This window comes from Quercus robur, chromosome 4 (genome assembly GCF_932294415.1).
Source record: "Quercus robur chromosome 4, dhQueRobu3.1, whole genome shotgun sequence".
In the NCBI taxonomy this organism is placed as follows: Eukaryota; Viridiplantae; Streptophyta; class Magnoliopsida; order Fagales; family Fagaceae; genus Quercus; species Quercus robur.
Window position 1 is genome coordinate 65,822,225 of NC_065537.1, and position 4,914 is coordinate 65,827,138.

Genomic DNA, 4,914 nt, shown 5'->3' on the forward strand with positions numbered 1-4,914 from the left:
CTCATACGAACCTTCCAAAATGCATAGTTACTTCCATCAAAATATGGAGGTGCATTAAGGGATTGAGACCTATCCATCTCAAAAAGAAAGGGAGTCAAGGATCACACAATGGTAATAAAACCAAACAGATGTGTACCCGCTCTGATACCAATTGAAAGTTCAAAAACGTGTACAAAAACACTTTTGAACGTTTAGACCCCCAAAAACCAATTTAATCAACACACGCAATATGTTAAACAATAGTGTGCGGAAACTTAACATATGCTATAACATGGTATTGACTAAACAACTATCTAAGCCACAACAAAATAAACCACAGCAGATAATGTAAAGGCAGAGATAGAGAGGAAGGAAGATGCAAACACAGCGATAACACCAGATATGTTATCGAAGAGGAAACCGAAGACCTCGGCGAAAAACCTCTCCGCCGCCCTCCAAGCGGTAATCAATCCACTAGAAAATACAGTTGGGATACAAGGACAGCAATAGACCCTCCAAGCCTAATCTACCCAATGCACCTAAGCCCTCCAAGCTTCTTGCTCCAACGAGGTTGCGCCGAACCTTTTTCTTTTCTAGCTTTCCGGATTCCGCTACTACACCGTAGCATCAACCAATGAATATTGGCTCCTTCCTAACTGCTTCCCAGAACTCCAAACGACTGTCTCACAGAGATGATAATGGTGAGAACCAGGTTTGGTATAAAGGCCTCTCAAGGATTTGACAATGGAGAGGAAGAGAGTGAGGGATTTTGATGAGACTCTAAGGTAGAGATTGTGGGTAAAACAATCTGGTTTTTCTTTAGGGTTTCTCTCTCAAAATTCTCTCTGGAAGCTCTCTTTCAATCGTGGGTTAAAAGGGTATTTATACTGAAGAGGAGTGGAATGCGAAACGTCAGGTTTTTCCAAAACAGGGGTGGCTCGCGGCTTGACCTCGCGGCTTGACTAAGTCGCGAGTTCCAGTCGCGAGTTAACCGTATGGCCAGTTGTCCTGTTTTGTCCTGTAGTGCTCCAGCTAGCATGACTGTTCATCTTCCAGCATGCTTGGCACGTGTGCAGATTCTGGCGGGTTGAAGCCGCGAGTCCAGTCGCGAGTCCCAGCCGCGACTCTCTGTTTTCTTGCACACTCTTGAGCAATCTTCACACTATCTCACTCACTACCCTTACAACAATCCCACCTAAATACAGGGTTACTAAATGCTGAATTACAAGCAAATTTGGCACGGAATAAAGCCAATTAGATGGTTGAATAAATTCAACCTTACAATATTCTTGATACCTGTAGTGTCTCCATGATAGTTATTCATTTCCTATGCCATTATTGCGTTAAGTGTAGATGGATTTGCAGAAAGTTAGGCACGGCCTTAGAGCATCCACAACAGTGGATCTATAATTTTAGCTATTTAGTACCACCAAAACTTACTTTATCTATTTTACTTACACACATGCTGCAGCAGTGGATCTATTTTAGCTTTCAAAACAATAAAATAATATAAATATCACAATAAAATAATATAACCACTACAATAAAATAATATATCCCACTACCTAAAAAAACAACCATAAACACCTCTACCATCAGCCACAGCCACTACCACCACTAACACCACCACCACCAGTCCACAGCAGGAATAAAAAAATAAAAAAACCAAATCTCCAATCTTTTTCCACAGCCACAACCACCACCAACACCACCACCACCGGCAGTCCACAGCAGGAAAAAAAAAAAAAAAACTCAAATCTCCAATCTTTTTCCTCAGTCACGGTCACAACCACAACCACAACCATAGCCACAACCACCACCACCACCACCACCACCACCAGTCCACAGCAGGAAAAAAAAAAAAAAAACAAAAACAAAATCTCCAGTCTTTTTCCTCAACCACGACCACAACCGCCACCACCACCAGCAATCCACAACAGCAACAAAAAAAAAAAAAAAAAAAAAAACCCAAATCTCCAATCTTTTTTCTCAACCACAGCCACAGCCATAACCACCACCAACACCACCAGTAGTCCATAGCAAAAAAAAAAAAAAAAAAAAACCACTACGAGCAAGCATTGATCACGTCAGTGAGCTGGGTCGGCAGAAGGGGTGGATCAGCGACTTGGGTGATCGGAGTTGAGAGAATGAGAGATCGGAGTGAGAGAGTGGCGGCTTGGGTAATCAGAGTTGAGAGAGTGAGAGGCCGGAGTGAGAGAGTGAGAGACCAGAGTGAGAGAGTGAGCTTCAGAGAGATGTTTAGAGATGAGAGAGAGAGAGAGAGAGAGAGAGAGAGAGAGAGAGGCATTATTTTAATCAACCGGTTGATTAAATATATATATATATATATATTTTTTTTTTTTTTTTTGCTTTCATGAACAGTACACATCTATTTTTAGATGTGTACTGTAGTAGTGGAGCTAAAATTTTTAAATTTAGCTTCACTGTTGGAGTATCATTTTACCAGCATTGTAGCTAAAATATAGCAATATGGCAATGTAGTTGCTACAAATGCTCTTAGTGGGTCTGGTTCTGCATAATTTTGCTTTAAGGAATTGTACCCGAAATTGATGGAGTTGTGAAATACAAAACTTTATTAGTATAGGTTCAGGTTTGAGGTCTGACAAGTTATAAAAATAAAATAAAAAAAAATAAAAAATAAAAAAGGTGTACATAACAGTGTATTTGTTGAAAATGGGTCAGCTACCAAAAATACAAAAAGCTGTAACATACTTGAAGGATGGCTCACGTCTTTGTCCTTGTCCTTTAGCCTTATCTTTTAAGGGATTAATGGTGGCAGAAAAAAAAAAAAATATATATATATATATATATATGGGTCCGGTACATATTAACCATCTATTTTAAGAAAATTTTTATAGAAAATTGAAAAAATTGTTAAAACAGTAAATTACTTTTTCGTTTTTTTTTTTTTAATTCATAAAATAGATTATTAATATATACCCTAAAGACATACGTTAGTAAATCCCCATATAAATATATATATATATATATATATATGTAAAAGTACTATGATTAGAAGGAATTTTGGTGTGAAATAAGTGCACAGCTATTGGGTATTTTTTAGTAGTTTTTTTCTCTCTGGTTGGGTACTGTTTTAAATTTTTCTTAAATTATTTGATTATTGAGTACATAGTGCTTAAAAATTGTTAAAGTGATATCTAAGGATTTTAAAGAAAATGTTAGGGAGAAATTCTTTTGTAGTAAGCTAGATGAGGTAAGTAACCTTATCCTAATTGATTTTATTTTGCTTATGCTACTGTATTTTAACTACTAAAATTTGTTTATAATTGTTACAATTTTATTTCAAGTGTATTATTGATTTAAAGTAAAGAATAAAAAATTATCATAAATATATTTGGTTATTGAATATAAAATTTTATGTTTGTATTTGAATGAAATATTTTTTTTGTTTAAACTATGATTATATATATATATATATATATATATGTTTTTGAACAATTTGATTATGTTTTGACCCAACCAATAGAGGTTATTCATTAGTACTATGTCACACTTGGAAAGACAAGGACATAGGCTATCCTTCAAGAACTAATGGTGGGTTATAGCGTGACATAGTACTAGGAGCTATAGCCTTATCTTTTAAGGCATTAATCGTGGCAAATATATATATATATATATATATTTCAAGTGTAGTACTTGAAGGATGGCCCACGTCCTTATCTTTCCTAGTGTGACATATACCAATGAATAACTCTCGTTAGCTAGGTACTAGAATACCAATAAATAACTCCTATTAGCTGAGTATTAGAGTCAAAATATAGTCAGATTGTCCAAAATCAGATATGTAAAATCATAGTTCAAACAAAAATATATCTCATTCAAATACATACATAAAATTATATATTCAGTAATCAAATATATTTGTGATAATTTTTTATTTTTTACCTTAAATTAGTAATACATTTGAAATAAAATTGTAACAATTATAAACAAATTTCAATAGTTAAAGTACAGTAGTATAAGTAAAATAAAACTAATTAGGATAAGATTACTTACCTCAGCTAGCTCACAACAAAAAAATTTCTCCCTAATACTCTCTAAAATCCTTAGATATTACCTAAACAATTTACAAGCACCATTTACTCAATAATCAAATAATTCAAGAAAGACTTATAAAAGTACCCGACCAAAAGCAATACTATTAAAAAATTGTCCAATAAAGGACCTCTTATCTCACCCCAAAATTCCAGCTAATTATAATTTTTTCTATATATATATATATATATATTTTGGCCACCATTAATGCCTTAAAAGATAAGACTATAGCTCCTGGTATTATGTCACACTAGGAAAGACAAGGAATTGGGTCATCCTTCAAGTACTACACTTGGGTATATTTGGATACAGTTTATTGTTGAAAATTGAAAACATATTATTAAAAATACTATAATAAAATAAATTTTAAATGTATGAATAATATCGTAGGATCCAATTTTAACTTAATATTTGGTAAGATTCGTACTTGCAAGTCTCATAATCAATGCACAAAATCTAACTAAAAAAAGGATAAACGCACAAAACACTGGGTGTGCTGCTATTCAAACCCACACTTACGTTACAGCTTTCTTTTTCTTTTTTTTGGGTAGCCGACCCTTCTTCAACAAATACGTTGTTACGTACACCTTTTTTTTTTTTTTTTAATTTATAAATTATTTGTCAGACCTCAAACCTAAACCTATACTACTAGACTTTTGTATTTTCAACTCCATCAATTTCGAGTACAATTCCTTAAAGAAAAACTGTGTAGAACCATACCTACTATGGTCGTGCCTAACCTTCTGCAAATCCATCTACACATACTACACTTAACACAATATTGGCATAGGAAATGAGTAACTATCATGGAGACAGTACAAGTACCAAGAATATAATTTAATCCCTTCTTCGTCCACA